Here is a 26,662-nt window from a genome sequence, read left to right on the forward strand (position 1 = left end):
GAATTATCTTGAAATAATTTAAAACTAATAAAATATTGACCCCCATAGTGCTGAGTTTCACAGCCCTCAAGAATTTCACCGTGGTTTGCATTTCCGTTAATTCTGGAAGGTTAGTATTTCTTTCCGTGAATTATGCTCTGTTTCACTATATGTAAAAGCTTAATCCTACAAAGTATTTTTAACGTCTACCTTCTAAATAGGAAATGGTCTAATTAATTCTTTACTCCCAAGTACCCACATTAAATAGCTTTTTGAAATCTTCATGTATCCCTAAGCAACTTTAAGTAAATAATCCTGAGATGTATGTAGCAAGTTAACTACAATTTCTCTCTGTGGTTAGAGGCAAAACAATGAAAGATGTAACGTTATTCACCAATTTGCTTTTTTTCCCCATTAGATTGAGATAAGGTGATCTGAACTTGCAGATAATGAAAACACCCCTTGCAATTTATCATCATTAACGGAACTAACATTCTAAACACACATTATTAAAATTTGTTATTCCTGCACCAACCTTAATTTCCTTTCTTATTATTTTTTCATTTTTCAGTTTAACCTACACATCCCCATTAGCTCTTGCACATAGTGCCCATCTAAAATGTGCTTTTGTCTCCTTTTTCTACAGTATTTAATTTACATATGTGATAAAAAAACGCATAACTCGATAGACATGCGCCTACCAAATCCATTTGGAAAAATATGCTGACAGCTCTCTTATTACAATGGCAATGTAAAATTTGTGTTTGCTCGGGGTTTTTTATAATGAATACTGTATGTACCTGATAAGGAGTGTATCATAGAAGCTCATGCCTTTTACTAAAATCGGATGACACTGGGAGCATAACAGACGTCATGAAGTCCATATTTCTAACTTAAGCATAGCAGTTGCTAGAGGTCATTGGATATTTTTAAATGCAAACTTGTTTTCTACAAAAGAATACAGCATATCTAATATGTACCCTATCTAAATATTCACAGTCGCTTTCTAATTATTTTCGGGATCTTTTCTGGCATGACAGATCATGCTAACAGCTTCATTAACTCTGCTATGCAGTACCACTGTATGGATAGTATGCACAGCCTAATCTATTCAAGAAAAACTATGCAACTTCCTAACTTCAACAGAATAACTATTATTCTCTTTCAGTATGTTAATGAGACTGGAAAACTCTTTCACATGAAGCCATCAGAACACTAATACAAACTGTTCTGTTTCTCTATAGGGTTATTTTTTAGCAGTTGTGTTTGTGCACAGTACTGCTGTTTAATTAAAGAAGACAGATAATTATGCCCTTGATAGGGTTCCTTCATTTACAGATTACACAATAACAGAGCTTGGTGGTCTCTGTTGGTAGCCATAAAAATTTCATTCAATTCACGTTAGCGGTGAAATATCTGATTTTTGAAGTAAATTTTTACCTAAACATTCACTGAAAGATGTAATAGACAGCATAGAGATAGCATATTCTTTTCTTCCAGGAACCTCTGAAATTTCAAGCAAGCTCATCCGTGTAGCGACACTTTTGCAAAGCTGAACTTCTGGGGCTACGGATTATCACACTAGTAACAGTCATCGGAAGCAGGCACAGTTATTCTTAAGTCTAAAAAAGACTTATCAAATACTGGTAGAAGGTAATGGAAAGACTCCCTGTGATGAAGAACAATGGATCCTGGACCACAGCCAAACCAGAGAGTTGGAAAACACGTAACAGGCCTGCCACCAGCAATACAGAGCAGCAATCCCCAAGTCCAAACACTCCCCGCTCCTTTAGAGTCACAGGGGATTCTCAATTTCCTCCAGACTGCCAGAGAAATTTGTACCGCCAATAAACACGACAGATCTTCACTAAAATCTTCAAAATGCATTTCCATTCTCTCAGTACATTAAAAAACATCTAAATTCTTCATCGAAAAGAAAAGTAAAAGCACACATCCTGAGAAAACTAAAGAGATGAGCATGGGGGACTCTTCGAGGGCACTCAGGTATCATTTGTTGAAATTCCACAGCCACGTGAAGTGAAGGCTTGGGACAACATGCTTACTGCTACCCAGGGCCAGCTCCTTCACTCAGTCTTCCTGAATCATTCCCCCTGCTAGTGATTTTGTAATAGATTCAAGATAAATGTGTATTCCACAGCCACTTTTATTTTTATCCATCTTTGAGTATGGGAAAAAGCCATCTCATGGCTTTTTGAGTATGCCTGTTGGTTCTGTTGTTCACAGCTGCAAAATGCAGGACATGTAAGATAGTTGGTCAAAAATTGGAAATATCTTCTGCAATAACAGGTTGACAAAATGTCATGTTTTCTGAACACACCAATGCCAAACAATTTGGCTTGTACAACTGATTGTCTGTCCTTCCCCCGCCTCCACTTGCCACTTCCCTATATGACCTAAATTAGTTTTCCTGGAATTATTCTGTCTGTAAAATGATAATAAATGGTTTTCCTAAATAGCAGCAATCTATGTTTCATGCTTTAGTATCATCAGTGGGTGCTCATCTGTATTAAAGTGTTTTAAACCAAGTGATGAGTTGTTAAACGTTCAATAAAATTAGCAATTTAACAAGATTTAAAAAACCCACAAAGACATTTGCCTTTATAAACTACTTAAAATCCATAATATTGCGGAAAAAGCAATACAAGACAAAGCTACCCTTTCCATGAAAAAACACATGATTAAACTAAAATATTTCATGTTTTCAGTTTATATTCAGCACCTTTTAAGAGTAAAGTTGATATCTGAGCTGATCTCTTCTCCAAGGCAGTTTTTGCCAGCTGCTGGCAAAATGCTATGTCAGACTTAATCTTCTAGCAAAGTTTACAAAACCTTGGCTGGACTCAGTTAATTTTTTGTGCAACCTATGTATTGATGCATCGCATAATCGAAAATAACCTTTGTGGCAATGTTAAAGGGGAATCACCTTCTGGTCAAGCCTGGGAGAACTCTGTTCAGTTGTCTCCATCTGAAGACACGGAGCCAAATTCAGCTCTTGCAGTAACGGGCACTGCTCCACTAAATCAATAAGACAATCAAAGCTTTATAATTAGGCCACTACAAAGAACAGCAGCAAGCCCAGGCAAAAGTCTGCAATAGACCTATGTCCAGATATATGCAGGGCTGAGTTTATCCTAGGAATTTTTCATACCTCTGAACAGCTGTACTGAGGCAGAAATACAGAGCTTCTATGGGTCCTGCTGTTCTCAGCCAAAGAATATCAAGAGAGGCAGTCATATATATAAAGGACCATATTTCATCGTTAACTGATACTTCAGCCTTCTCTGTCTAATGAGGAGAAGCACAGCAACCACACAACCCATTTCAAGCCTAAGGAACTCACTGGGTATAGGATGTAATTTTATTTGCAGAGAGGTAATAAGTATTCAAAATTCAGTCTATCAAGACATACCAATCAGACAAACCTCAATGTCTGCAGGTTGGACACCCTTCTAAGGAAAGCTCAGCCACAGCTTCTGAATTGTAAGTTTTAGTGCAGAAATTCTGAAACCTTTTAAGAGGACTGCAAGTTGTTTTGGTTTGTGTTTCTATTGGAGACTGGGGGAGAAGGAAAATACTGACAATACTAAGCATGTTTTTTTGGCCCCAGTTTAATTCCCCCTGGGGAAAAAAAAAAAAGAGCCTGATTTCAGAGAAGCCTTCACCATAAAAAGTAGGAATTTATATACAGAACTGTACATTCTGCACAGTATACACACTTTTGCTGCCTTTCTCTGTCGGGGAATACTCTTTGAATCTCAAAGGCATCTTCTTCAGAACCAGTCTCATCGTGCTGGGAACTGCATACTGATGGAAACTTGCAGGTTCTATGATGTACAGAACTATGCATGAGAAGACCAGCTTCCAGAGTTATGAAACAACCTGTGGCCCGTGCATAGTTCTGGGATGCTTTCATCTGCAATAACCAAATATAAGTCCCATATGGCAAATCTCACCTGTGCCACGGCAGAGCAAGTGCCTTGGGAGCCCTGCAAGAAGGTACCATATTTGCAGAGTCAGTGATTGCCAACAGACCGTGCCTGACAGTATGTTATCAGTTGTTATTATCCGTAACTTAGACTATCTTTGGGAAAGGTAAACTGTGGGCAGCCTAAGGGGTGGAATGCGTTGATCCTGACCGGGAGAGTGTTGCACATTGAGGAGTTAGTGCTCTACGAGAGTTTTAACCTGAGCAAACCCAGGCCTGTGCAGTGCCGTGCTGCACAAACTTCTCAGCTGGCAGATAACCCCCACCAGCGCACTGTAACAGAGGGGACCGCAGGCAGCTCCCCCACGCCGCCCACGTGGCCTCGCTTTTGTCTAAAAGTGCAGCAAGATGTTCTCATGCAAACATCCTTTATGAATAGAGTTGTTTTCTTGTACGAAAATTATTTAATTGTGCAAATGAGCAAAAAAGGAGGAGCTTCTCCTGATGGACAGGATGTGCGCAGAGTACCGTGGGAGAGACCCACCCAGGGTCCGTCTGACGCTGTGCAGATGTGGGGTGCCCAAGGTCTGAAGGGTGCCAAGGTCTCTGTGTTCCTCTTCTTATTCTGTCCTATCAAAACAGCTGTTTTGATAAGCTGGGTTTTGTCAGGCCTTTCTTATTGAGAACCAGAAAGACACACAGCACCACCTCTCTGCCTCCTCCTCTCTCCCTCTCCCTCTCCCTCTCCTCCTTGCCCCCCCCACCAGTGCAGAACAGTAAGATCTCCTGAAATGTTTCTAGACCGCTTAGTTCTCTATATACATACGTACATATTTAAGTTCTAGACATGACGACATAAAAATAATAAGAACAAGTGCTTTATGCATATTCTACAATTTACTTGAAGGATCAATTAAAGCATCCTCTGGCATCTATGCTGGCAGCAAAATGCTGAAAGGGAGATCTTTATCAGCAAAGCTTCTGCAGGCTCAAAACAATGCACCATAAAAGATATGATAGAAAATCTCATTGCAAGTAAAACATTTCGCAGTAGAGCATTACTTAAGTATTATTTCTGCTATAAAAAGAATACCTATTGATAAGAAAACAAACAGTAGCATATTGTAGAATGCTGATAATGTCATCTGAAAGTTCTTATAAGCATGTTGATTATTCAGCTCAAATTTCCTCAAAATCACTGCATGTTATATTCTTAACCAGTGAAAAATGCTATATTAATACAGTTAGAAGTACTATGTCTATTTGGCCACTTAGGCTGGGCAAGAGAATCATGTTGATAGCACGTGGAATTTGCGAATCATGTTACATTCAAGGTATTGATACCACAAGATGTTATAGTACTTAAAAGCAAAAGCATATTTTCTGTTTTCCAGGCGCGAAAACATCAATGCTACTAATGTATTTCCACTCTTATACCAGGAAGAGACAAGACAGAAAATTAGTCACCTTGTGTGGAAACCTGAATAAGTCCAAGGTATATGATTTTGCTGAGGTACAGTAGAATCTGCAGCTTTCAAGGTTCGGCTTAAGAACTGTTGCTTGAAGGAAATTGAGACAAATGGGCTGCTCCGCCAATACCATTAAGATAAAAGAAGGTTTGTATTAAACAAGAGTGTTCCACTTAAATCGGGCATCCAGTTAAAGTGGGTCGCCTTAACGTACCCATCTAGCAAAAAGGCCACCCTGATCCTTTTCTCCGAAGTCTGGCTGATTTGAGCTGTAGCGATTTCTGTACTACAAATGTTCTGAGTTGATTTGGGCCAGCCGCACTGTAATCGAAGCCAAGAGGCATTAACTACTTCACTGCTGATTCACTGGCTTCCTACACAGTGCACAATTCATCCCGAGTATGCCACCTCTTGTGACAAGATACAGTAGACCTGAAGTGCTAATGTTCCCATGGAAAATTGGCCTAATCAGCTATTATACAGAAACAACAGCAAAAGCCATCAAAAGTAAAGGTTAATAAGCAGAAGGAAAAAAGCAACCGCATGCATTATTTTACCCCTTTGAACAGAAAATAATGTTTACAGCTTTTTCAAAGTGCTAAGTTACATACTGAGACATATCAAGCCAAGCCTTTTATAAGCCCTTTAATTTAGGACGCGTAAGTGACGATACACGGAGTCACAGTGAGCGGTAGCAATTCAGTTCAGTGGGGGTTCTCAAATGATTAAGAACTAATCAGTGGGCTCAGCTCTGATCCCTGTTTCATGTTCCAGCCAAAAGAAATCAAGAGAGCAAGAGATCACTCTGGCACAACGTACTTGTATAGCTAGATGCTGTTTTGGAGATCAGCATGATAGGTCACCCGCTGCGAGGATTATACTTCCACATATGAGTGGGCAATAGCAGCGAGGCAGGGACAGAGAAAAAGGGAAAGTGAGAAAGTTTATTTAATGGACCAGCCAGCCTACGCAGGGCAGGACGAGAAAAAAGGCTGCTCATTTAGTTGGATAACTTGTCATTAAAGTGACACAGAGTTTAAATTTTTAAGAAGGTCTACATGCCTTCAATGCAATCAATATACACCTTCAATGTGCAGTGTCAGCTCACGCTTTCCCCCAATCCCACCCCACCAAGCCCTCTTTCTGCTGTCACGCCACTAAGGAAAGAGCTCCCCTAGGTATCATAACATCCCCAAAATATATCTGGAACGTGAAGAAAGAGCCTCAAGTATATACCCTTTGCAGTATACTGAATTTCAAATATTTTTGCCTTCTGAAAAGAGCTAAGTTTTTTTCTAAGTGTTACCAGTAGAAAAGGAAACAGGTCATGTGAAGATTGCCTGAGGAATCTAAAACTTTTAAGAAGAAGCTGACAAAGGTGTCAACCAAGGGATTACAATGGATTAACCTCACAAGATTTCATTCTTCTCAGCTATGTGTGTCTTCATAGTCAGGTATCACAGACTGTCTATTAATAGATGTACAGTAAAGCCAGAGAATACAGTAGCAGATTTTTCAAGATATGTGGTTGTCCTTGGCCACTTATCTGAGAAGAGAATAAATTCCTTTTTTGTACTAACCCTCCTTTCCGAGGAAGGTAAACTTCCCTTTAGCTCTCCTTCCCATGTTGTTAAAAAACATGGAAGGAACACACAGCAAGAAGCCTTTTAGCATACCATACGCACACACACAAACACACGCAGGCACACACCCTTCATACTGGATTTCCACAGCATACTTTGAATTCTACCTCTGTAACTAAGGTGATACACTACTACGGCAACCATTGACTATATAACTTCATGCATCTTTAATTATTATTGTGGGCTTCTAGGAGATTGTCCAGCAGAGTACATCAGCGGAATAATGATTTATTGTAAGTAGAGCCAAGTTAACAAGATGTTATCAAATTTGAAAATTCATTCCTTCCTCTCTGTATGAACCAAAGTGTTTTTAAATTTTTTTCATTAGCAGAAAACATTTGCTCATTTATTTCTACAAATGAAACTTGTTTATACTTACAGGTTACAGATAATTATTTTGTTTTACACATTCAACATTCAAAAACAGACCTGTTCTGACTTGACAAGACACAACATAGAAGTTCCTGGAGACCTGAAATTCTCCCCAGAACCAGCAGACCCTTAGTATCTCCACTGAACCTGGGGAGCCTGACACACATTTTAACTCAGAATGTCAAGTGTTCCAATTCAATTATTTTGTTAAGTGATTACAGAAAAGGAATGCCTTTATTCAAGAAAGTGTTTATAAAACGTGTACAGGAAATTTTCAAAATATGGCTTTGCATTACCCAATCCCATGAATGTTCTTGACAATAAACTCGTTCAGTAGACTACTCGCTGATAAAAGCTGCATCAATACAAAAGAAGTAAATATAATTAGAATATGGAGCAACTGTTTATTACATTACCTTCAATCACTTTATCATACACATCCAGCTCTTGCTAATAAGCCTATGAAAAACAACCATGGTGAAGAAAATGAAAACGCCATTTTAAAGCACGGCAATTTTATCACTTAGAATTAAAACCCACATGAACATGAGGTCAGCAGTGACTGCAGAATGAGAAACCTGCAAAAATGCTTCTTGGCCTACGTGAGAAACAACAGGGGTATGTGCAGTAAGCCCTGCAACAGCACATCATCTGCGGCCAATTCTGTACAGGGTCTGCTCTCATGATTCCACCTCCCCATAATGGGACCTCTTCTTTCAGTGCAAGTACTCTAACGCACGATGCAGCCAGTCCTAAGTGCAGCTGTTGAGCTCAAGTTCCTGAGCCCTAAAGAGACCTTGTCAGATGAAGCAACGCCTGCCTTCTCCCATACACACTGCCATTTGTCACAGTGCCTCTACAGAAGCGTCTTATATTCTCAGCAGCGGAATTTAACTTTTTCAGTTTACTGATACCCTTGTTAAATTGTACAGGCCAGCAGAATTGAAACCTAAGCCTTTTCTAACAACTGGCACAGCATATACACATTTATTTTAAGACACATATTGCATGTATTTAAAAGAAAAGTGGAAAAGATAAAAATATTCTGCCCCCCTCAGAGCAGATTGGTTGCTAAAGGAATTAAAAATCTTGTTAAGAGGAATTTATGCATGCAAAAAATACTCCTGTTATGTGCAGTTTAATTAATCACCTACATAAAGCTCAAGGCCATCTGTTCAATATACAGGGAGGAAAAAAAGATGAGATGAGATAGCAGAAGACAATTATTGCGATAGTACTTAAGTATACTTAGTGTGGCCATCGTAATACAAAGATACTTAGTTAGTACTACTTTGCAGAACATTTAGGAGCATATCCCCATACTTAAATGGAAGCCTCACAGAGAATATGAACATTTTTAGGGGAGCAAATTCCTAAAGCAATAGTAGGCTCTGCTGCAGCTGCAATCAAATTCTCTTTCTATTTGAAATGTTGACAAAACTGAGTGCTAAATTCAGCTCTGACAGTGATCGCCTAACCACTGAACCTGTGCCTGCATTCCGGGACATGGAATGGGTGGGTTTCACCAGAAACTCTTGAAACCTACATTTTCTTCCAGTTTGACAAATTTGTTGCAGGTAAGTACAACAGCACAAAAATCAGCCCAGGTATATACAAAGAATAAAATGCTACTATGTGAGAACCCTCAGTCCCGCCTGAAGTAGTATATTCCATGCATTTCACAGAGATATGTATCACTTGGATTATACAGTTGAAACCGTTTCTGAAGGCTACTGATCCCAGCAACAAGCACAGATATATCTTAGGCATTTTTATTTGTTTGTTTGTTTGTTTGTTTGAGGAACAGAGCTACAGAAAACATAAGGAAATTGAGAATCCAGTCTTATCTTACCTTGTTCCAAAATGGTTAATTCATACCCCGAACAAAATTTGTCATCATAAATTAATTCATCCACAAAAATTATATTTATAGACTTGTTACCTAATACAGTTTCTCAAAAATAACTGTATACAGCCAAACTGCTATTCCCATTACATAATTTGCTTTTTCAAAGCACATATTATCCTTTTTTTTAAAATCTTCCACAAAAAAAAAAGCGTTCTACTGCGCTTTGCTACCAAAATTTTTAGTCAGTGTACATATTAATGTAATTGACATGTTGAATTGATACTTGAAACAGCTCACAGCTGGTAGCTTGCCTAACGATTTTATTATTGTTATTGTTTTGCATATCACACAAAGCCTTCTCAGAAAGAATATTTTCTTTGTATGTGGATTTTTGATGTTGAAAAACTAACAACTGGTAGGTTTTTTAAGTTTCCCACGATAATTAATGACACTGATTTACATGTCTACAGTACATTACACAGACACGTGTCAGGCTGTAATGCTGCTGAGTGCTTAAAAGCTGTGATTCCCCCATCATTAGTAATGGATTTGCACATAACGGATATCAGTATTAAAAATTTTTACCCAGCTCAGTAATGGGGGGCAACATGACAGAGTTTCTACCAAAATATCCTGTTCACATGATAGGAAATCAGCCAACTTATTGCTCGTAGTGGGAAGCCAGACATCATCTGATGTATTTCTAGAACAAAAGCAAATTGACAGAGGGTGCTCATTGCAGAACAATGCTTTTGCGCTGTGTGGCTGCAGTACCTGTCACTTGGTACCAGGAAACCAAAGGCCAAATTCCCCGTATTGTTGAGCCACAGCCCAACTTCAGCTGACAAAGCATTCCAACACCGAAAATCTCCCCTAACTTTGGTTTTGCTGTAATGCCACAAATCCATTAAGTTTACTTTTATCATTTCCTATTTTACTATTTGCTTGCTTGTTTGTTTGAAGTCCTTCCTTACATCTGACCTTTATTCTTTTCCCTTTTCTAAACAAATGGGTAAATTTGAGACTTACCAAACCAGCTTGACAGCCTTTTTTTGCTTACGACAGTTCTTTCCCATCTTGCAGCAAATTCATCCCAGCTTGGAGTAGTCCCAACTCTGTTCAGCTTTCTTCTGCAAGATTCGAATACCTTTTACCTGAAAATAAAATTGGGTGAAAATATGACAACAGGGCAGTAATCTTCAAGCTTGTATTTTAGAAATAGCAGTAAGAACTTCCGGGATTTTTGTGATCTCCCTCTCCTCAGTAATGTCAGATCTCTGTTTTGCATAAGAGGCAGCTTGGGAAGAACAGAGTGTAATGGGTAAAGCACCCCCGAAGTCTTGCAATTCTTCCACACATCTACTCCTTTTAGAAATGCATTTTCTCATCAGTACTATTAACAATATTTTATTTGGGTTGCGAATGCTACTGTGAAATATTCACTTTTTAAAAAGAAAAATTGTTTTCAAATAAATTTGAGGAAAATCAAACTTTTAAAATATTGTATTTCAAGCAAGAATTTTTCCAAAAGGTACCTGCCATCTCACAAATAAATCAGTATCTCTAAAAGCATGCAGACTAAATCTAGTGGCTGTGTCACAAAAAGCTTACAAAAGTGTGTTTTTACAGCTTTATTTTTGAGACCAAATTGAACGTGACAGTTTCCTTTATATTAAATTACTAAGTTAGAAATCATAGCATAAATACTGCTTGACAAAAAATAGCTTTCTTGCCCGTAGAATGTTCAAAATTAGGGAAAAGAGATCTTATCCAGCAGCTGAATGAAACAGCCATCAACATATTTTCCCTACCTCTATTGCTCCAATGTTATGTGGAGCACAGCGCTTGGCTGGGTTTCTGTATCGCACGCTCATGGCCAACTAACTCTAAATGTGTAGCTAACAACCGGCTTCATTAGGAGAACAGGTAAGAAAGTACAAATTGACACAATATGAAAATACAGCTATGCATTCATTCGCACGCTACTTTCTAGGGAGATAAAGGACTTTGTGCACGGGGCCAGAGACTCGCCACCGTGAAGGTGTCTTTGAGCCACTTGTGCAAAGTAGCCTTTATGACACTTGGGGCAAGTACAAAGGCATCTGCGGGCACAGGGGCAACTGCCCCAAAGGCAAACTGATTGTCTCTTACCCCGTGGTTAGACACCCCCACGGGCTGAGAAAAGCCAGCCAAAGCCTTCTTTCTGGTCCGACTCCTTGGTGTGTGCTAGGGCTGCCATGAAACAGCCTTTGGGCTGAGCAGGTCACGATGTAACGAGCCACTGGGGCACTGCTTTGTGGTAGAGCCCTTCTGCCTATCTGGCTTTTCCTTGTCTTTCTCTTGTGCTATACAGGCCAGTTCTAAGGCTCTCTCGCGCTACAGGTGTTAATTTATCTTTTGTAATAATATGCAAAGGAAAAAGACATCCTTGGGAAGAAAAGGGGAGCAAAAAAACCCTACTAAATCAACACTCTTTTAGAACCAAGGACAAGAAGCAAATTATTGACACAGAATCATATAGTAGGATTTCTCACAATCTCTTCCTAAGTAAACACCTGCACAAACTCCTTGCTTAAAGCAAAATCAATTGAGTTGTGCTTATCTCTCAACATAATTATCAATTAATGAGTTCTATGTGTTTATAAGATTCGTTATTAGTATGATATTCTTCATTGTATTAACTTCTTTCCTAATAATTAAATGTTTGTGCATGTCCCCAAGGCTATTAAAAGATATCCACAAAAGTAATTATGAGGACATTCACAGTCCCTTTTACTTCAGAAGAGATAAGAGATTTTCATGAAAGAGTCTTTAAGTTCACCATTTCAGTGCTCACAGACTGTCAATTAAAAAAATAAAATTATTATAGCTTAATGGGCATTCCAGCTCCAGAACTTTTAAGATTTTAAAAAATGTAAAACAGGAGAGAATAAGGTTCCCAAGAGGACAGATACTTTTTTAAGCCAGGTGTCATGATGACAGGAAAGCTAAAATCAATGGTAAAACATCGTAATGGGACAGAGAGGGCTTCTTGACCTCAATGCTGGGTTGTGAATAAGAAAGGAGACGCTCCTACAGGGAGCTTCTCTAAGCAGGAGTGATATATCACTTCCTGATGCAGACGGGTAACATTGATGATGCACTAGAAATCCTGCCTATCAAAATTTCAAGATGTCCCATTTCAGGTTTGTGATATAAAATGGGACTTTAATTCTTTTGGGTATGGCGTAACGTTACCTGGCAGGCATAGCATTTGTTTATTGTCAGCCCCTTAATAGTTGTTTTCAAGACTCTATTGGAAGGGAGGATGCAGTAAGGAGACTGCCCAGAGGTGGTGGTGTGGTTGGTCCAGGGTTTTTCTCTTCCCTGTGTGCGTGTTTAATACATTCCTGGCTCTTTGTTAGCTCCAGCAGAGAGATTAGCTGCCATTAGTTGATACTAGTGGTTTTGCCATCACTCTGCCGAGCAGATCTTTCCTCTCCTAGCGCTTGCCTGTTCTTACAGGAGCCCTGTGAGAGGTCACTTGCTTACTCCCCTCGCCGACCAGGACCTTCTGCTATGTAGTTACAGCAAAGTCAGTGCAAATGTCCTGGCAATCCAGTGACAATATGGCAGCTGACGGGCTGAAGATATCTTTTGGGAATGGTATTTGGACTTGTTCCTCTACAAAGACTGATTAATACAGGAAGCGAGGGAGGACACGAATCCATTTGCAACAACTCTCCCAGTTTTAAATCACTCATCTGAAACCTGGAAACTGTAATGTGTAACTTTGGCACTGGAAGACTCCTTTTATTTTAAATCGAGGGGAAGGTGGACTGCTTTGGAAGACTTAATTGATCCTCGCTGTCCTACAAATTCCAAGGGATCTGTGATACTGGAAGTAGATTCTACTATCTCCCTTTAGGAGAAAAATCCTTTTTGTTTTAGAAAATACTGATGCAGCACATCAGCAAGGGGAGCGTTCACAAGATGCAGTGACAAGTGAGTGGTTCCAGTCAGTTCATGCTAGTCATTTGGGGGCATATTTCGTTCTCAGTCTTTTCGGTTCAACAGTTTTACCATAACTTTTCAGTTAAACCATAATGGAACCCCCTAAATATGTACTGAAATTTAAAATATACAACTGTCAGTTTCGTCCCCCAAATTAATTTAGTCAACATGTATTTACATTATATGTTCTTATAATCTGGTGTCTCTTCCATAGCAACTTGAGTTATTTAGGACTTATGGTACAGTATATAAGGTGCTGTATGAAATATAATTTGACATAAAAATAGGGAAGTAGATATGAGTCTTTTATTAACAATCTAAACATCAGAATGTTCCATCAAAAATAACTTACAAGTGATGGCATGAAAATTACATGAGCTTACATAAAAGAAGAGCAACAACGCATATTAGACAAATAGGAGACTATCATAGTCAAACAGAGGTAAAGGAAGATCGCAATTATTAAAAGCTTTACAACTTAAAGAGGATGCTGCTGTCACTGACTATCAACCTTATAGTCCCTGTGACATGATGAGATGTCACAAGGTCAGAAGATCAAATCCTTTAAATAACTGGTCTTTCCTGTATTAACTGATACTTAGAAAATAAAACTCAGTGTTTATATTCAAGAATATACCTATTTATGCAAATATTACTAAACAAGAAAACAAGAAGACACATAGCAGGGCAAAAAAAAAAACATTATCAGAACTAATTACATTTCTTACTGTAAATCAATTAGTGAACCAGTTACTAGAGATTAGATAAAGAACCAAACTGAAATACTGTGATTATAATCACATGGCCCGACTGAAGCATGCACGCATGGCAGCCACACACAACAGAGGTAGACCCGTTCTCCCTGTCTGTATCCTCTATACGTGAAGGTCAAACTTACAACATGGAATAACCATGTGGGATCTTCTCCTTCACCTTCTTACTTCTTCCTACCAAATATTCTTATCAAAATACTTCTCTGAACGGTTATTCTCTGATAACTTTTGCTTTCATCCACTTAGAAAGAACCCCATAAATAACATATAAAACCTCTTTTTCCTCCCCCCAAAAAATTAGGAAACAACAAATGCATGTTATTCCTAAGCAAATATATTCCCTGATTGAAAAAGCAGAGAAACTCCATCTGCTCCATCTATGTGTAGTTACAGCATTCAAACAGAATATATGTGAGAAACCTGTCAACACTCAGAAAGAGTGGGAGGCATACGGTATTATCACACAATTTCACTACATTTCATAACTAGGCATACACAACTGAATCTAATGCTGATAGTAAAGACAACATTACACTTTTATTGGGTAGTCTTTTCCAGTATAGAAGCACCCACAACAGGAAGCACAGCTGAACAACAGGAAATAAATTAGGAAGAGTAAGTTTTAAAGATGTCATCTCTCGCCTGAAATATCAGGTGCCCCACAGAACCAGAATCTCAGACTTGAGCAATGCTGTACACACTCATTAAGCTACATCTGCAGCCAGCAGCTTTGAACTACGTAGACCAGAGTCTGTTCTTCTAGTCCAGCAATTCTATGTTAAAAAACGTATGCTTATAAACTAAAAAGGGAAGATGCACAGCCACCCAAGGTCAACCAATCCAGGAGGACAGCTGGGCAAGGACAGTGGAAGATGACAGTTGAAGTGATATACACTGGTGACACAGTACCTAAACAAAAAGATGAAAAAAAAAACAGTAGGAATTCCCACCCTGAATTACTCTGTGTCTCCTGGATTTAAAATGCCTTTTATATTAGATTATCACAAGGTTGCCAAATTATTCAAAGTTTCATTTCTTCTGAAGGAAAAGCCTATGAAGGGTCAAATGGTTGTTTACTTGGCAGTCCTTAAGCCAAGTATATTTTTACACTAAATAGTGTAGAAAAAAATATGGCTTGTCCCATGTATAAAACACTTTATCTGTTTGAATGGGAGTGGGAGGGAGGGAGATGCTATAGCTTCACCTTTCATCATGGTAGGGAGCATGAAAAAAGCATGTTATCAACGAGATATTTGTCATGCTATTGTCTATTCTACATTACACATATAAGATTTCTACTGAAAATACACGATGGAAACAAAGGAGTTGGATGCACAGAAACCACTGCTTGGGATATGACAACAGAAATGCCTAATTCTTGAGTGCATGATGTAAAATTCTCAACTGATTGAATGGTTCCACGAACCCTGGTCTGCTCTGCATTTTTCTTATGAACCTTTAGGATGACGAATATTTCAGTTGATATAAACTTCTTGATCTAAAGTCATCCTTATTAAAATTAGGCTTACAATAGCAGGTACCCTGAATTTCATTAGTTCGCAGTACCTTAAGTGCTCTCTTCACATATTTGTAAAATATTTACAAAACATTGTACTTTCCCAGTATTGCCACAACAGGGTTTTATTACGAAAATCCTTCATTCTATGATGCTTTTGATCAAAGATATCTTAAAATAGACTAACAGTCATATTAAACTACACTAACCTCTTTTACAGCAAGAAAGAAACCATGCTGTACATCACCAGCCTTCAAGGACAAATCTTCAAGGTTTCTATCTGTCCTGTTTTGAGCCCTCAACTTATCATTCATAATGAACTTTTCTGCCAACAGGCACAACTGTCAACAGGTGACAAATCGTTGTATCAGGGGGCAATTTTTCACTTTTGTTGCTCCACTTTCCTTTCTGGCATCCTTTTATAGGATATATATTTGCTATGGAAATGAATGCATTACACATTATCAGCCCTTCATTTCTCCAAATTCAGTCTCCAAATTACACAATGAACTTTAGACTTTTGCTATTGCTTAACTACATTTTAACCACAGCCCCAGATAAGCAGTGTCTTCCAGATCAGACAAATACAGAAGAATAACATTGGTGTTCCTTACAGAAAGGCCACTGAGGCTTCCAGGATGATCATAGATAATATCCCAGAAGAAGAAAATTGCTTTATTTTTTTTTTGAAACAATGCTACCAGAACCTCAGCAAAGTTGCCTAGTATAAAGGCGCAGCTCTGGAGGAGTAAATTGCCTGGACTCTCTGGTAAGCCTCGGGCCTACTAGTGCAACTGAAGGAATGAAGAACTATACAGGAAGGCTGATGACAGTTGCTCAAGATCAATAAGTCAGCTGGAAAGAATTCAAAAGGCAACAACAATCACGTCACACACCCAGGAAGCCCTTGACGCAAAAAGATGGGTGTATACGTGCTTGGTCATGATAGCACTTGATTCCTAATGTTTTCATTTGGGTTTTTTAGACCGTAAAAAGTGTGCAACTGCTTACTTCAAACTGGGTGTTTATCAAACATGTTCTGTGAACAGTGAGAGTAGTTAGGCTTTTTTGCTATGATTTTTGTGTGCATGTTTCTTGCATTCCAGGCAATTCTTCTCTTGGTCATAGAATCATAGAATCACAGTATGGTTAGAGTTGCAATGGACCGTAAGGAGCATGTAGTTCCAACCCCCCTGCCATGGGCAGGGACACCTTCCACTAGACCAGGTTCGCAAAGCCCCATCCAACCTGGCCTTGAACAATTCCAGGGATGGGGCATCCACAACTTCTCTGGGCAACCTGTTGCAGTGTCTCACCATTGTCACACTAAAGAATTTCTTCCTAATATCTAATCTAAATCTACTCTTTTTCAGTTTAAAAACATTACCCCTCGTCCTATCACTACACTCCCTGATAAAGAGTCCCTCTTCACCTTTCCTGTAGGCCCTTTAGGTACTGGAAGGCTGCTATAACATCTCCCCGGAGCCTTCTCTTCTCCAAGCTGAACAATCCCAACTCTCTCAGCCTGTTCTCATAGGAGGAGGTACTCCAGCCCTCGGATCATCTTCGTGGCCCTCTGGGCTCACTCCAACAGATCCATGCCCTTCTTATGTTGAGGGCCCCAGAGCCAGACATAGTACTCCAGGTGGGGTCTCACTGAAGTGGAGCAGAGGGGCAGAATCACCTCCCTTGACCTGCTGACCATGCTGCTTTTGATGCAGCCCAGGATATGGTTGGCTTTCTGGGCCATGAGTGCACACTGCCTGCTCATGTTGAGCTTCTCACAATGAACACCCCCAAGTCCTTCTCCTCAGGGCTGCTCTCAATCCATTCTCCACCCAGCCTGAGTTTGTGCTTGGGATTGCCCCAACCTGGGGGCAAGTCTTTGCACTTGGCCTTGTTGAACTTGATGAGATTTGCACAGGCCCACCTCTCAAGCCTGTCCAGGTCCCTCTGGATGGCACCCCTTCCTTCCGGTGTGTTGACCACACCACACAGCATGGTGTCGTCAGCAAACTTGATGAGTGTACACTCAATCCCACTGTTCATGTCGCTGACAAAGATGTTAAACAGCACTGGTCCCAGTAGTGACCACTGAGGAACGCTGCTCATCACTGGTCACCACTTGGACATCGAGCCATTGACAGTGACTCTTTGAGTGCAGCCATCCACCCAATTCCTTATCCACCGAGTGGTCAAACCCATGTCTCTCCAATTTAGAGACAAGGATGTTGTGTGGGGCACTGTCAAATGGCTTGCACAAGTCCAGGTAGATGATATCAGTTGCTCTTCCCTTATCCGCCAATGCTTTTACACCATCATAGAAAGCCACCAAGTCGCTTCCTAGGACCCCTGCAACACAGTACCCTCTGGTCCCTTTGAATTCCTATATCCAAGAACCTGCTATACTTCCAGTGCGCCCCATATTGTATAGGGGAAGTTCCTTGCAAGTGTTGAACTGTACAAAGTGGCCTCTACCCAGCCACTAACATCTATGAAATTTAATATCCCCTAAACCTCTGCTTTCTGTTGAACTGCAAATCTGTCAACAGGTTCAACATGTATTGGGAACATACAAGTTCTGGCAAACAGTTGGACAAAGACAGACAGCACATTCATACATGACTAATCTCCTTAGAATCCAAGTTAAAAATATTTCTCTTAAAGCTAGAAAGAAATTCCTATTTAGGAGCAAACGAAAACACTGTAATAATTCTCAGTCAATTTTTCTAATCGCTTCACCCTACTTGTTTTACTTTTCCTTAATAATTTTTGTGTTTACCTAGTACAGGCAGAAAGTCTTCCAAATTCTTAGTTACTTTATTCTTAGACGCATACGTTCTCACTACATGTATTTACTTTCTGCTGTTAGAGTGACCTGTAGACTGGCTACACTTAGAAGGATCATTAAAGACCACATTTTACCTAACTCTTCCACAGGTATGAGAGAGTCTAGAGGGGTAAGCACAGTGCAAGAGGATGCTCTCCCCTTTCACCCAAGCGAGGCAGTGACTGGGACACAGCTGTCCTTTTCAGCACTTCAGGAATGCAAGGGTGGCCTCAAATGCCTGTCCAAAGAAATGGAGATGGCATGGTAGCGCTACATAGACCTGACAGTTGCATATTTAGCAGCTCTCTTGAGCATTCCTCTGCCTGTATATAGTTAAGCTTTGGGAAAACAGCAAGCAAATATCTAAAATGCATGTGTTGTTCCCAGAAAGGAACAAAGTGAGATGCACAAGTACCTTCAGAGTATGTATCCTATTATGCCTTCCCTTTCCACTAAATCCTCATTACCAAAACACAGCAACCTACCCGCTCTGTCCATTGCTCTCACAATTTTAGCAACTTTCTGGTCATACTGCCACCATAATTTGAGAGAGTAAAACCAAAAGGCACCTGACATTATTGTGAACATTTGGACAAGGGATACCATTAGCCTAGCATATGAATAAAGACCACATCCAGAACTACTTGTCTGCATGGCTAGTAGCACTCGTACAGGCTATCTTAGACTACCATGGACAAACAAGCCCAGAAGCGCTAGTTGTTTGTGCTTAATTTTTATGTCTTGACATTAAGAGTGTTTTTAAGTGGGACTTGTTTTTGTTGTAAAGATTAATAAATCAAGAAATATAAGTAAGCAATACTGCAGCATCCTTCAAATGCACTGGGCCATTATGCTTGCTGAGAAGAAAAATAGGCAAACTGTTTTGGTGGAAATACTAAATTTTCCACACTAAAGGATTTGCTGCTACCTTGCAATGAATGCAATGAAGGGGAGTGAGAGAGGGATGGAGGAGTGAATCAGAAGAGAATTCCACATATGACTTACTAACATATTCACAGCGCATTTGCAGCCATTAAGGCAATCCTTCCTCCACAGGTACCCAAGAGATTACTCTAATGCTTCCACTGGGATTGTCAAGCTTCACAGGACTATTATGCTTCAACTGTTTGCTTTGTCGTCTCTCTCTTCTGCACATAAATGTAACTCTCATTACAGCTAAAATAGTCATTTGGAAGCAGCCAAAGGAGAGAAAAATTGCAGAATACTGGCCAGATAAAATTAGCTGTTTAGTCCGTGCTATGCAAGGATTCATAATTTACAATTACTTAGTTGCTCAGAATCATGAATTTCAGAAGACCATCTACACCTAGGAAACATCAGCTGTCACCACATGACACGGATGTGCACATTTATTACTGAAAAAAATGAGAATTAAAAATGGAACCAGCCATGGCCCTTTCTGCTCCATCACTGAAACAGGAGCGTGGAGTAAGGACTTTCTCCAAGCCAGCTGCAGCTGCGAGGGCTGGGGTGGCTAGCCCGAGTGACAGGACTGCCACAAACCCTCCATGGGACCTCAGTTGTTTCTCCATGTCCCCTAAATCATGTCAGCCTTCATTACTAACTGACACCGAACTGTGATCTTGTTGCTGAAGTGGACATCACAGTGTTTGTAACAGCGTGTCTGTCGTTTTTCTGGATCCAGAGGGTTCTGACACAGTGTCTAATGCTACGGTAAATAGAGGAAACCATACCGTGAGTGCCTGTGTAAAGGAGAGGCTGACTTACCCACAGGTTTCTTGCCTATTTCTGTTACACCTGCAGATTCTTGCAGGGCGGTACACACTAGAGTTCAAATAAATATCTACCCAAGTACTGCACAAGCATTGGAAATACCTTTTTCTTTATTTCAAAACAGACTTCCACATTGATCAAATAAGGTATTAAGACATTTTCTTACTCACAAGTGAGCCTTTCAAAATGGGGTAATGTACAAGCTGAGATTTAGGGAACATATTCCTCTAGCCAGTAAAAAATGAAATTCAGGACTAATAAAGCAAAGCAAATTACTCATCTCTCCCAAGTCCAACTCAAAACCTGTATTTTCCAGGCAAGACAAAGATTGTACACGAAACACAAATGAATTATTTCTATATACAGAAGTCAGGGTTTTTTTCTGCATGCCGTTGCTGGATGGAAAATACATTGTTTAAAAGAAAAAAACAATATGTAAGAGAAAATTAAATGTATAAAAGCAGGCAGGACTTATTTATTGAAAGATCATAATTGGTCGTAGTATGTAGCATTTATTTAGAAACTGCCTTGGGCTTGCTAAATTATATATAAGGCTAATAAGGCACAAAATATGTGAAAAACACGGGTGATTTTTATCCTCAGAAGCTGAAAAAATCCCTTTTTCACACTGCAGAAAGCCAAATGCACCATCAATATGGACAAAGAACTTACAACAGATGTTAGGTATTATCATATATTAAAGAGCAACCCACACTACAAAAAACAGACTTTTCCTCACTTGGCCTGACGCAGTCAGAGCTGCTCACCTTTTAGAGTATGTTGTAAGGCTTTATGAACACATTTTTTTCCCCCTCTCTCTCTCATATACACACATACACACACACACAGAGGTCAAAAAGATGAGGCAGCTTGAGTAGCAGTCAGTTAGGAGATATTATCTGGGGACATATCTAGTGACCTACTATCAGTTGTGGACATTAACTTCAAGTAATTGACAGGCTTTAAAAAAATTCTATATAATAGTCAGAGAATACTCTTTGATAGATCAGTATCACATTCTAATACTAATGTAAATAAATTACATTGCAATTGCTGATGTAATACTCATACTCATCATAAGATGCTTAGGCAGGAATTTATTTTTCTTAATTCCAGATTGAGGTGGTGATCACATGGAGTCTTTTGGGTTTCTGTGTTTTGTTTTTTAATTCTTGTCCTAGAAGTGACATGAGAAATGCATCTTAAAAGAAATTAATTATATAAGTTTGGGCTTACTCGGCAGGAGTAGCTCGTTACCAGATATAGAGCCTTTCCCTTTTTGGTTATTGGTAGGAATTAAGTTCAGTCAAAAGTGAAACAAGCCACTGCCACCCACCAGTTTTTCAGTGCTCTATGTGAAGCAAAGTAGTGCCTTCCTTCTGTTTATAATAGCCAAATGCTGATGTTCAAAGGAAAAAAACCCACCCAAACAAACAAACAAAAAAAACCCCAAACCAACCAATGAAGATATCATTATTGCCAGTTTTAATAGAGAACCTAGAGAAATTCCTGATTCAGCACATCAGATTTGTGCCCTATTTCCAGAGCTGCCTTTCCTTCTACTCCCTCAGCTCTATAGATCCAGAAACTACACGAGTACATCTCAATCCACATGACAGTATCCCATTAAAAAAAAAAAAAAAAAAAAAAGAGAGGAAGAATGCTTCTGAGGACTTAAACATAAACATGACACACTCGAGTCATTTATCAGCAAAACTTAGTATTGTCAGAAAAGTCATCAGACCTAGGCAAAGAACATTGCTGATACTCTGCTTAAAAAAAAGAAGGGCTTCCATCAGCGATTCAGTCAGCAGGGGTGTGGTGAGGGTACAATGAAGACCACACACAGACTTGTTTTTTAGGAATAAGTGGGGAGATGGAGGTAGAATAGAAAGATCTCCTCACACTAGTACCACATACAAGACGGACTTTTTCTGCATTGCCTCCATACTATCGTCCCTTCACAGAGTGTGAACCCAGACCTTATAGACAGAGCGTTTTGACACCATTAGGTCTAGCAGAAGGCGCTGGGTGCTGAGTGTCATTTGCGATAGACTTGATCCCGTCCCCACGGCGTACAGCATGAGAAATGCAACACTGTGGATCTGGCTGGTTAGAAACCACTCGTACTTACAATCCCTAAGAAAATTAAAAGGAGCTGCTGGAGATCAGCAAGAACTTCTAGCATCTAATCCAACTTTTCTTAATAGCTCCACTTGTGAATTTTACAAATATTGCAAAGCCAGTCTCAGTTTGTGTAAATAGCCAAAGAGTTTCTCACAGACTTCTTTCATTGCATCTACCTTTTCAGAGTGTTTGTTTTTAAGGAGTCTATATGATCTCTTAAGCAAAACATTAAGGAACCCGTAACACAGTTAAACATTACATCTCACCCACAAGATGAAGCACATGAATCACAATTTTTTGGATTTCAGTGAGCTCTAAAGAAGACTCTTCTACGCACTCATTTAAAACAAAAAGCAGACCAATCACTCCACCTCCACAGCACCCTACATTGAATAAGAAATCTGCACCGTTTGGTTACCGATGCTGAATGTGCTACTTATTTTGCTGCTGCTACTCATTTTGCTGCTGCTACTCAGAAACTCAAACTCCGGGAAAGCTCTGTGCACAGAATGCCTGGCATCAATCATTTTCTCCTCCTACCCTACATTTCACAGATTACATCCAGGACAGAATTAGCATTCATCCCCAGACCCCCAAACTGCACCATATAGTAAAGTTCCTTCCTGTCCAACTCTGAAATACCTTGACTTCAAATTCTGCTGTTCACTGTGGAGGAATTCCCTGAAGAAGTAAGGAATGGGGTTCTAAAAATTCTTTTCCATTTGGAGACAATGAAATACACGTTTCTTTTCAAGATATGAAAAGCATTTCTTACTCTGATCAAATGTATTTTAATTATATTAAATTGCTTAGCTTACTACATTGTTATATATAACCCAATGTAATTTTATAATATATTATATATGCAAACAGATTCAATTATTGTGCTGGATGTCTGAAATGTTTAACAGCAGAATAAATTCCATCATTGCCTCCACTCACATGCCTTTTTTTTTGGCACCTGTCAGGGACTGCAATTGTTTTGAGGCAGTTGTTTTGGAAAAGTATTTTCCAAAAGTTTGAAGAGATTCAGCGGTGATTCCATTTTATATTAACTGGGGTTGAGGTGAAATATTTTTCAAGTTTCACAGCATGAGGAGAGAAGTGCTTCTGCATTTATTTGGATGTGCCAGTAAAGTGTTGCACCGAGGAAACAGGATTCTGGCTGAGCAATCCTGAACAACTTATTAAACTACTTCCTGCAGAATGAAAGATAATGTTTATAATTTTAAAAGCCAAGCAACTCAACTTTTGCTAAGATACAAGCTTTCATCAATTAAGATAGTTGCACACAGACGTGGATCAAGGATAATGAAATGTATAGTAAATCATTAGTATTTTCAGATTTCAGTGCATCACTTACAAAGATCAGGGGGACAGATTATTGAACAAAAATTATTACACTGATAAGGACACTTTCCTTCTTGTTTTGTCAGTGGCAAATTATTTTTTATCAATTCAACATTCATGCCTTTTTATCAGCACATAGACTCTAGCCTGAGCTAGCAGGTGGTTGCTCTTTTGTAAACTTACACAAATGCAATTTTTCAGAAGTAATTTATGTTAGAATATATTAATTCTAACATTAGCATTTTTTCAAAGTCTGAAGAAAATGTGGAAGGAAAGATGTAAAAACAGAGACAATTTATTAGAGCTCCAGCAGTCTAAACATCATTTTAGAACAAAAACATTTCAAGAGCTCCAAAACCTTTTGTTGCTGGTAGGGGACCAAATTATGCTTCTGGCTATGCTGCTGTAAACTTAAGGAGACACTAGATTAGATGTAGTTTAAGCAGGTGTCTGCCTCCATGAGAGTAAAGCTTAGCACCCCAGCATGGAAGGAGATAAAAGTAATATTCTTTTTGCTTTAAAAAAATATTAATTTTTGATTTCTCTGATCTCTTGTACAGCAAAAATATACTCACAAAATGCACACGGAAACATTTCATAAATAGCTGCTACTGGGAAAAGTAATTTTACCTTGATATTAAAAATTATATTGTTGACATTTTATTTTCCAATAAACTCTCTTTCACAGATCGTCATGCAATTATCCAAGTCACAGAGACGTCTTTTAAAATTTTATCTTATTTTCCTGAATGGGTATCCAATGTGTTAAAATATAGAAATCTTGTCATCAAAATTTTCCATACAAGCAGGTAAATTTAACTACAATACTAACTTCTGACTACTGAAGAGGGTATCTACCTCAGCCTTAAACATTTATTATCTTTCTTTCTATTACAAAAGATGTCTTTAAAAAGTGAGCCCAAAGTCCTGAACAAAGCATACAAGTATTTTAAGGCTCTGGAGAGCCACAGCTGATCTGGGGGTAAACTGTTAACAGGAGCTGTAAGTCAGCTAGGGATCATGGTTCCGCTTCCCGAGGCAGTCAGCCCTGAGGCGGTGAAAAACAGGAATAAGCTCTTCTGGATGAAGCTGCAGAGCAACTAGCGGCAAAAATATGGTCTCAGCCCAGTAAATCTCTTTCCCACACTTCCTTCCTTCCCTAGGGAAAAGAGGAAGAAACTCTTAGATCAAAGGTGAATGGAGGGCAGGAAAAACGATTAATGGCATCGTAGCCATTTTATTTTGATTCTCTCCTTTTGGGACACCATTTCTAGGGGCTGTCTATCAAAATATCTGTTGTATTTCTCAGTAGAAAATATATTCACAGGGTTTTTTGTGAATTCAAGAGGTACTACCAGTACCTTATTTTAATGAGCATTTCCTAGGTTCTGAAAAGCTCCACGGCAGCTTTTGGGGAGAAAGTTTCTTTGTATGAACGGTTACGTTACTCGCAGTGCTGTATCCGTTTGCACAATCACATCACTGTATCCAATCAAGCCAACAAAACCAAGTAAGTATAAGTCTGATATACTTTGGAGATATTTGATTATTTTCTAAATGGAAAACGGAATTTATTTCATCACTGCTAAATAAGAAAATGACCCTTTTACTCTCCTCTCAGCAAGAGGCAGGTACGCCTGTGGGACAGGCTGCCCGTTAGGCAAGGCTGCCTCCATACTGGAGGCCAGCATCTTTCTTTCCTCCCCTCTACTTGCCATGTCATCTTGAGCAAGTTGTTTCATACCTCTGAGCTTCTCTTTCAAAGAAAAAATGTTCAACCCAACATTTCAGAGAATTTTGCCCCTTGAAATCAACCAGATTAAGGAGCCAGCACGTCCACATATGGCTGTCTCAGCAGGTTGAGCAAGCACAACACTAAGACGCAGTGCAGAATAAGCAAGGGAACTGGGATCTCTCTGAAGGTGGAGAGTGAAGGCTGTCTCTACTCTCACCACTTGAGAGAGGCGAGTCCTAGGATACTGCAGCCGTGTAACACTGCTTTTGTAGGATTTGCTGTAGAGAGAGTTGCTTGAGGTTAAGTTTTCAGAGGACTCTGTGTATGGGCTCCAAGTGCATCCCCCCTGTTGGGGGTTTGGCCAGCCCAGAGCCAGTGCACCCCTGGGAGCCACTGGCCCCTGTTGCAGCCTGACACACTTTTTATGTGCTTATATAACATGCAAATATGGCCAAAACCTGTCATTGCTTTCATACGCAAAATAATATTTCCACAGGACCTTCACATTTAAGGCAGCTGGAGAGGAACTCAGAAAATTCAAAAGATATTAAGTTCTCTCAGCCTGATCAGTGTTGAGCTATCAGTTCACAACACTTTCAAATCATTTATTGCTGGCAGACGATATTACAAAAGACAATGGAATGAATAACTTACTGGTTGCATTATTTTACATTACTTTCACTCACAAACCCATTCGTTTTCACCTGAATTTTTTAAAGCCATCTAAATTCTTTCCTTGCCTCTGCAAAAGTAATTTTGATAAAGCACTGGTTGTCCATTCACCACTTCTGCATTGCCACTTCCCCCTTGTGTGGCTCAATGATCAGTGACCTTCTGAACGCAGCCATCACCTTGTCCACGGAAGCACTGAGACATGTGGCCTGTAGCAAACAATGCATTTTTTTTTCTAACAGAACACGAGTAGTTCCTATCAGCTAGCTGTGAAGTTTCTTTGTAAATGCCTATAATGAGTCTGCTACATGTTTCTTGTATTTGAATGCCACGTATCCACAATTGCAATGACATTTTGGATAGAAAATACCCAGGTGGCCAAGAAGGCCAACGGCATCCTAGCCTGTATCAGGAACAGTGTGGTGAGCAGGACTAGGGAAGTGATCATCCCCCTGTACTCGGCACTGGTGAGACCCCACCTCGAGTACTGTGTTCAGTTTTGGGCCCCTCACTACAAGAAGGACATCAAGGTGTTGGAGCATGTCCAGCGAAGGGCTACAAAGCTGGTGAGGGGTCTGGAGGACAAGTCTTATGAGGAATGACTGAGGGAACTGGGGTTGCTTAGCCCAGAGAAGAGGAGGCTGAGGGGAGAC

Source organism: Vanellus vanellus, assembly GCF_965231255.1.
Source record: "Vanellus vanellus genome assembly, chromosome: 1".
Classification (NCBI taxonomy): Eukaryota; Metazoa; Chordata; class Aves; order Charadriiformes; family Charadriidae; genus Vanellus; species Vanellus vanellus.